This window comes from Bufo bufo, chromosome 4, assembly GCF_905171765.1.
Source record: "Bufo bufo chromosome 4, aBufBuf1.1, whole genome shotgun sequence".
Classification (NCBI taxonomy): Eukaryota; Metazoa; Chordata; class Amphibia; order Anura; family Bufonidae; genus Bufo; species Bufo bufo.
This window is the reverse complement of record NC_053392.1, coordinates 310,863,684-310,872,933: the sequence shown is the minus strand read 5'-3', so window position 1 is coordinate 310,872,933 and position 9,250 is coordinate 310,863,684. Positions and strand designations below refer to the sequence as shown.

The 9,250-nt window shown below is 40.7% G+C and overlaps 1 non-coding gene across 1 annotated transcript; it reads right to left on the bottom strand.

Annotated features, from left to right (window-relative positions):
• Positions 1-706: 706 nt before the first annotated feature.
• Positions 707-891, bottom strand: LOC121000239. The gene has a single exon (XR_005778857.1). It is a non-coding gene; the product is annotated as a U2 spliceosomal RNA (small nuclear RNA).
• Between the last annotated feature and the right edge of the window lie 8,359 nt (positions 892-9,250).

Genomic DNA, 9,250 nt, shown 5'->3' with positions numbered 1-9,250 from the left:
CACTAATGGGTAGGTATTGCAGCTGACTCTAATGGGAAAGGACTATGGATTTCAGTTCTTTGGGTGATACTGTGGCATCTTCTGTTATAAGGGACATTGTTAGGTTGATATTTAGCAGCTACTCATATGGGGGACATAAGGTCTATCACTGATATTTGGGGAGCTGTGGCTATCACTGCCTAATTTATTTACACATATTTTCACATCATAAAACACACTCCTTTACGGTATGCCATACCTTGGTGGAAGGTTAGAAGGAGGCTCAATAGGTGTCTAAAAAACCTAATAAATGTGGTGCAAAGCATGTACTCCAGTTTGTTGGTGTAAATTACATCAAAAGTCTTGTGCATTTTGATTAGTCAACTTCCCCCAATGTGTTTTGCCTAGTATAGGGCCTGAGGAAGCAGTGCAAGACTCAGCCATTCTTGAATGGTGTGGAAATAAGACAGAGTAGAGTCACATAAACACTTGCAGCACACAGTAACTTGACATATATAGATGTCTTCATCGTTATATTGTCTGACTTAGACCCCATTCAGACAACCATATGGCCTCTGTGCCTGTGTTGTGGACATTGACTTGAATAGGCCGCAATCCGTAGCATATGGTAAAATATAGGACATGCTCTATCTTTTGCTATGCAGAGGCAAGGACCCAGAAGTCCATGAAAGAACTTTCAAGTGTTCCTTTTTTTTTTTTTTTTTTTTTTTAGTGCACCAGTCCAGGAGGTACTGCAATACCAGGTCAATGCATGGAGTGGACAGAGCAAGCTCTTTTTCCATTTCCTTGTTTGAAAAATCATTTAATATATGGTCCCCAGAGATGTATCAGATATTGAACTGATAAGAACAGATACTACACTTGATCTTAGCCAAAAGGCCGAAAAGCGATCTTTCAAGTTTTTCTGTGGGCTTCTAATCCATGCCTTGGCACCGCAAAAGATAGGACATGTCCTATCTTTTGCTGTACGTTGCTGATCGTGGACCCATTGAAGTCAATGGTTCCACACTGCAGCAAGGAGTTCACACAGCCAGTGCCCATATATTGCTGACCCACAGTTTCCAGTCTGCAACAAGGGAACAGCAGCCATACAGTCATCTTAAACAGGCCTTAATGTGTTAAAAAAACACATTACAACAATACAACAAATTGCTTTAAAGTGACCATCCTGACACAGCTGGTGTCAAAATATTGCTAGCTAAATCTATAAAAAAAATATATTAACACTACAGGACAGCACATTTATTTTAATTCACGCCAGTTTTTTGGAGAGACAAAAATCTATGGCAGATAGGAGGCTACAATAGATTTTAATCTGTCACATGGCATGCTGGAGGATTTGACAAATCTAAGAGAGGCCTACGCCTCTGCATAAATTTGCTGCACCCTTCGATTATGCAGGGGAATCATGATTGTCATGGAAAACACTGGTCTTGATAAATGTCACCCTATCTTCTTCTCAATGAAATGTACTATAATTGTACAAAGGTAAACCTAGAAAATCCTACATATATTTGGTATACAAGTAATTGTACTAACCCATAAAATACAAATAGAGATGAGGGAATTTTTAAAAAATTTGATTTGGCCGGTTCGCTGAATAAAAATAAAAAATAAAATGCTATTTCCTGCCTGCAGAGATCCTTTATAGTGGTGTAGAACACGGTGCCTTGCAGTAACTTGCAAAGGGAGTCTGCTATGGTAGTGAAATAATACTGTAAGTCAGTATGGCATGCAGATGACAGGCATCACTCTTAGAATCACTGCACACTTCACTTATTTTGGGCAGTCATGGGGCCAAAACTGACCAAATAACTGAAGTATGACCTTACAGGTCGATGTTAGCGTCAAGAAGAACTGAAATTCTTTTACACCGTTGTCAGCTAATTCTGCATAGATTTCTACAGAACCTGTTCTATTGAACGCTTATGCAATTAGAGCCCCCTAACAGAGTGGAGAGGGTGTCAGCAGTAAGTTTGTGTTGACGTCACTGATTATTTTGCCCTTCCTCTGATCCCTCAGAACAATAACCCCAAAAAAACTGATCTGTCTGTTGAGCATCCGCCTTCACTCGGTCAGCATTTGCTCAGTAATCCATCAGTATTGCCAAAAAAAAAAACAGGAGTAGATCAAAAACAGAGATGACCGAGTCAACCATTCAAGAACCGCTGGATTGCTGGTCAAGACACGACCGCTAGATGACACCGGGAGCTCAGGCCTTTCGCTGCGACTACTGCTGCTACACCCCCTTACTCTGCTGCGACCTGTGCCAGCACCAGAAACATTTAGGCCTCTGTCACTTCCCTGTGCAGGGCCTGGCACTTCTCTGTCTGACATATTGTTAGATCAGATAAATAAATAAAAAGGAAATAAAAACACCACAAAAAGTCTGTACTTTTCTCACTTCACCACACAACGGCTAATAAGCCCCTTTTTTTCACTAATACATGACAAAAAAGGCTGTAATTCTCTCACTTCACCAAACAGCAAATACTTTTTTTTGTGCCACTAATACACGCAAAAAAAGTGCTTTAGAACATATAACTGCACCGCTGAACAGCAAATATATTTTTCTTTTGCCACTAATACATGACAAAAAGGGCTTTAGAACATATAACTGCACCACTGAACAACAAATAGGCCCTTATTTTTTTCCACCTATACACGCCACCGAAGGCTTTAGAACATATAACTGCACCACTGAACGGAAAATATATTATTTTGCCACTATTACACGACAGAAAGGGCTTTATAACATAACTGCACCGCTAAATGGCAAACATATTTTTATTTTGCCACTATTACACGACAAAAAGGGTTTTAGAACATATAACTGCACCGCTGAACAGCAAATATATTTTTCTTCTAAGTACACTGGTAAATGGCAGAATCCAAGATGGCTGAGGCTATTTATAGGGCTGTGACATCACATGGCTGACTGGCTGCTGATTGGCTGCATGGATGGCATTATGGGTGATCCTGCCTTCCCAGAGTTCCTTGCTCCATGTCCTCCAGCAGCCATTTTAGGGAAAAATGCGATTCGTTACCCTGAAGCGTGAGGAAATTTGGATTCATTGCAAATCTAATTTTTCCAGAAATTCGGATCAAATTCTACTTCGTCAACTTCGATTCCCTCATCTCTAAATACAAGTGACATGTTATTTATGCCGCAAGATGCAAAAATTATGATATAATTTCTGTTTTGTACCCTAGCAAATGTAGTGTGTAAATGGAGTTAAGTTTGAATGCTGCTGCTGCATTCATCTTAATAAGACTAGTGTACATAGGCAAGTGGTATAATTCAGCTACCTCCTGTAGTCCCACACAGAATAGACAGAGGATATGTTTATCCACTTCCAGACCAGGCTATTCACCCACTTCCTGACCAGGTCTAATTTTGTAAATCTGAAATTTCACTTTATGTGATAATAACTTTAGAATGTTTTTACTTATCCAAGCCATTCTGAGATCGTTTTCTCATGAAACATTGTACTTTATGTTAGTGGTAAATTTGCATCAATATGTTTTACCTTTATTTATAAAAAAAAAAAAAACATTTTATAAAAGCCATTTTATTTTTTAAGGCTGTGAGAAGGCTTAGAATTTTAGAAGCTATTTTTAAAATTTTCAGGAAAATTTCCAAAATCACATTTTGTAAGGACCAATCCAGTTTTGAAGTCACTTGGGGTAGCTTAGATAAGCTCATAAATGACCCATTTTAGAAACTACACCTCTCAATTTATTCATAAACAGATTTTTAGAAATGTTGTTAACTTTTTAGGTATTCCATGTGAATAAATGCAAAATGAAAGTAAAATGTAAAAATGTCACTTTTTTGTAGATTTTCCATTTTAGTTAATTTTTTCTATAACACAGCAAGGGTTAACAGCAAAACAAACCTCAATATTTATTATGCTGATTCTGCAATTTACAAAACACCTCATATGTGAACATAAACTATACTATACTAATGGAAACCCCCAAAAAGTAACCACATTTTAGAAGCTACACCACACAAGGAATTTGTGAGGTTTAGTGAGAATTCTAACCCAACAGGTTTATAACACATGGCTATGAAAATGAAAAAGTACATTAGACCCAAACTTTCTTTTTCACAAGGGATAGTAGAAGAATATCACTCTGATACCAATGTTCTCCTGAATACAGTAACTCCACATTTGTGATCACAAACTGCTGTTTGGGGATATGCCAGGGCACAGAAGGAAAGGAGCGATATAATATATATATATATATATATATAAAAAAAAGAAAAACAATGGCGGCACCGGAGAAACAACACAGGAAGGGTGCTATGTCCAGGGATGTAGCAGCTTACCCCGTCAAATATAGATGAAAAACGGACAGCACTCCAGGTAAAAGTTGATGGTGTTTATTCACCCATGTGGATGGCAACGTTTCAGCTCATACAAGAGCCTTTGTCAAGCAATGAACACAATACAAAAGGGGGTATATATAGGCCAACCCCTATGACATCACAATGTGATCAATTATCAGCCAAATACAACAAAGTGCAAATAGTGCATATGTGATACATAAAAACATAAGTATATCAATGTACAAAATATCAATAGATCAGTGGTATATATCAAATATATTATAAAATCAATGCGTAATCGCAATAAAGTGCATAAAGATAAATTGATGAATCAATAAACATCAGGTGTATCCTGGGATATATAATGAGTGGGAAGAACAAAACGATGCTGCCAAAGGGAGGAGGAGCAATGACATACCCGATGTCGCTCGATGCCACACATGTCGATAGCCGCCACGTCCGGCGTTCAGGTGGATGCAATGCGCAGGCGCCGAGTCGCGTGAGGGATAAGATGTAGCTTCCTCAAATGACGTAACTGGCGCATGCGCATGAGTGTCAAAAGCTGTGTCGGCCATCTTGAAAATGGTAAAAACCTCATATGGGAAAAAACGCAGACAATAGACCGCAACAATAACGCGATATAGTGTGATCTCCTCACAAATCACAGTGGGAGTATGCGCAGAATGGCACTACTTAAATCAAATAGAAAAAGGTAACTAATGATGATCACTGTGTGTGCGCATAGCCTGACAATGAACAGAGTAGCGCAAAACGGAAACAGTGCCGTTCACCTAATTGTGTATCCATAAGGAACAGAGAGAAACGAGTGCATAACAAAATGCAACATGCTTCCCCAAGTGAGCCATCTGAAGCAATATACCCAGCAGCAATCATGCTGTGGGCATGCCACAAAAAGGCCCACAGTTCCCCATGGACACACATGTCATATAGGACACACAGTATACAGCGCAATATACCAATTATATAAAAATCGGAAAAAAGTATGACCACAGCAAAAAACAACAAAAACTCTGTATGGAAACATGTAGGCAGATACGGGACATCTCGGGTACGTCTCACTTCTCCAACCTGCAGCATCATTCGTGTCTGTGAGTGAAAGAAAAAAGAATAGAAATAAGAAACTGGCTTAATAGTGTTCAAAATACCCTCAAAAGATAGACACATATCGCATATATGACAATTGTGGGGCAAACTACTCCACTAAACATATAACCCCGGGTTGTAATCCGCATTGAGACCATTGGGTCTCAAGCTGTTGAGGGTATAAATCCAAAAAAGCTCTCTTTTTCTCAGGATCAACACCCTGTTGCCCCCACGTCTGGGCATGGGAATGTGGTCAATGACATGCTGCAGTGGTGGAGATACATCGACGACATCTTCCTCATATGGACAGGTAGTGTTGCCCAACTTGATGATTTTCATCTATTTCTCAATAGTGTCAACAGGGACCTTCAATTCACCTTGGTACACTCTGAGACTGAATTGCAGTTCCTGGACACCACGGTCATTTTCAATCAGGGCAAGCTGCATACACGGTTATACACCAAGCCCACAGATAAAAACACCCTTCTTTGCTTTAATAGTGGACATCCCCGGAGTATGCTTAAAAGTTTGCCTTTTTCTCAATTTCTCAGAGTTAAACGCATCGTTTCTGAACCTGAACAGGTTGACCTGGCCTTGGACAATATGTCCAAGAAATTTCAGAATAGGGGGTATCCCACCCGGCTCCTGGATTCTCACATACAAAAGGTCCGTGATATAGACAGGAGCAGCACTTTGGAGAGGAGGGTGTCCGATAGGTCCGTCAGTCGGATACCCTTCATCTCGAAATATACGGAACAAAGTGAGGCCATTAATCGCATCATCAAGCGTCATTGGGGTATTCTGGGTGGTTGTCATAGTGAGATCTTAGAATTTAGATCCCCTCCCCTCTTCTCTTTCTGTCGATCTAGGAATCTATGTGACCAACTTGTCAGAGCGGACATTGGGCCTAGGTCCAAATCTGTTCAAACTTCTTTAACTACACATGGCAAGGGTAGTTTCCCCTGCTTGTGTTGCATTGATTGCAAATACATGGGTAGGGGCTCTACCTTTGTCCATCCTACCACTGGAGTTTCTTACCCTATCCGATTTCACCTTACATGCAATTCAAACTATGTAATTTATGTGTTGATCTGTCCGTGTAAATTATTATATGTGGGTGAAACGTCGACGGATCTCAGAACGCGGTTGAACAATCATCGATTGTCAATACGCAAAAAAAGAAAGGACCTCCCTGTTGCCAAACATTTTACGGAGCTTCAACACTCCGAAAGAGATCTCAAATGTTGGGTCATTGACCACATTCCCATGCCCAGACGTGGGGGCAACAGGGTGTTGATCCTGAGAAAAAGAGAGCTTTTTTGGATTTATACCCTCAACAGCTTGAGACCCAATGGTCTCAATGCGGATTACAACCCGGGGTTATATGTTTAGTGGAGTAGTTTGCCCCACAATTGTCATATATGCGATATGTGTCTATCTTTTGAGGGTATTTAGTGTATTTTGAACACTATTAAGCCAGTTTCTTATTTCTATTCTTTTTTCTTTCACTCACAGACACGAATGATGCTGCAGGTTGGAGAAGTGAGACGTACCCTAGATGTCCCGTATCTGCCTACATGTTTCCATACAGAGTTTTTGTTGTTTTTTGCTGTGGTCATACTTTTTTCCGATTTTTATATAATTGGTATATTGCGCTGTATACTGTGTGTCCTATATGACATGTGTGTCCATGGGGAACTGTGGGCCTTTTTGTGGCATGCCCACAGCATGATTGCTGCTGGGTATATTGCTTCAGATGGCTCACTTGGGGAAGCATGTTGCATTTTGTTATGCACTCGTTTCTCTCTGTTCCTTATGGATACACAATTAGGTGAACGGCACTGTTTCCGTTTTGCGCTACTCTGTTCATTGTCAGGCTATGCGCACACACAGTGATCATCATTAGTTACCTTTTTCTATTTGATTTAAGTAGTGCCATTCTGCGCATACTCCCACTGTGATTTGTGAGGAGATCACACTATATCGCGTTATTGTTGCGGTCTATTGTCTGCGTTTTTTCCCATATGAGGTTTTTACCATTTTCAAGATGGCCGACACAGCTTTTGACACTCATGCGCATGCGCCAGTTACGTCATTTGAGGAAGCTACATCTTATCCCTCTTGAAGCTCATTAAGAGAATGCCAAGAGTGTGCAAAGCAGTAATCAAAGCAAAAGGTGGCTACTTTGAAGAACCTAGAATATGACATATTTTCAGTTGTTTCACACTTGTTTGTTATGTATATAATTCCACATGTGTTAATTCATAGTTTTGATGCCTTCATAGTCATGAAAATAAAGAAAACTCTTTGAATGAGAAGCTGTGTCCAAACTTTTGGTCTGTACTGTATATATAAGAAATAAAGACACCGCAGTACATCCGTTGGTGAAGAAAAAGTGTGAACCTTTATTCACCCTTGCGACGTTTGAAAAAAGTCCCAGCAAGTGGACTGAAATGTCGCAAGGGTGAATAAAGGTTCACACTTTTTCTTCACCAACGGATGTGCTGCGGTGTCTTTATTTCTTTCGTATTATACACCTTGGTAAGGTGTTTTCACCGCTGGCACCCAACTATTTACCACCAGGTGTGCTGCCCTGAACTTCTGTCGTTTATATACACCGTGTGCAGAATTATTAGGCAAATGAGTATTTTGACCACATCATCCTCTTTATGCATGTTGTCTTACTCCAAGCTGTATAGGCTCGAAAGCCTACTACCAATTAAGCATATTAGGTGATGTGCATCTCTGTAATGAGAAGGGGTGTGGTCTAATGACATCAACACCCTATATTAGGTGTGCATAATTATTAGGCAACTTCCTTTCCTTTAGCAAAATGGGTCAAAAGAAGGACTTGACAGGCTCAGAAAAGTCAAAAATAGTGAGATATCTTGCAGAGGGATGCAGCACTCTTAAAATTGCAAAGCTTCTGAAGCGTGATCATCGAACAATCAAGCGTTTCATTCAAAATAGTCAACAGGGTCGCAAGAAGCGTGTGGAAAAACCAAGGCGCAAAATAACTGCCCATGAACTGAGAAAAGTCAAGCGTGCAGCTGCCAAGATGCCACTTGCCACCAGTTTGGCCATATTTCAGAGCTGCAACATCACTGGAGTGCCCAAAAGCACAAGGTGTGCAATACTCAGAGACATGGCCAAGGTAAGAAAGGCTGAAAGACGACCACCACTGAACAAGACACACAAGCTGAAACGTCAAGACTGGGCCAAGAAATATCTCAAGACTGATTTTTCTAAGGTTTTATGGACTGATGAAATGAGAGTGAGTCTTGATGGGCCAGATGGATGGGCCCGTGGCTGGATTGGTAAAGGGCAGAGAGCTCCAGTCCGACTCAGACGCCAGCAAGGTGGAGGTGGAGTACTGGTTTGGGCTGGTATCATCAAATATGAGCTTGTGGGGCCTTTTCGGGTTGAGGATGGAGTCAAGCTCAACTCCCAGTCCTACTGCCAGTTTCTGGAAGACACCTTCTTCAAGCAGTGGTACAGGAAGAAGTCTGCATCCTTCAAGAAAAACATGATTTTCATGCAGGACAATGCTCCATCACACGCGTCCAAGTACTCCACAGCGTGGCTGGCAAGAAAGGGTATAAAAGAAGAAAATCTAATGACATGGCCTCCTTGTTCACCTGATCTGAACCCCATTGAGAACCTGTGGTCCATCATCAAATGTGAGATTTACAAGGAGGGAAAATAGTACACCTCTCTGAAAAGTGTCTGGGAGGCTGTGGTTGCTGCTGCACGCAATGTTGATGGTGAACAGATCAAAACACTGACAGAATCCATGGATGGCAGGCTTTT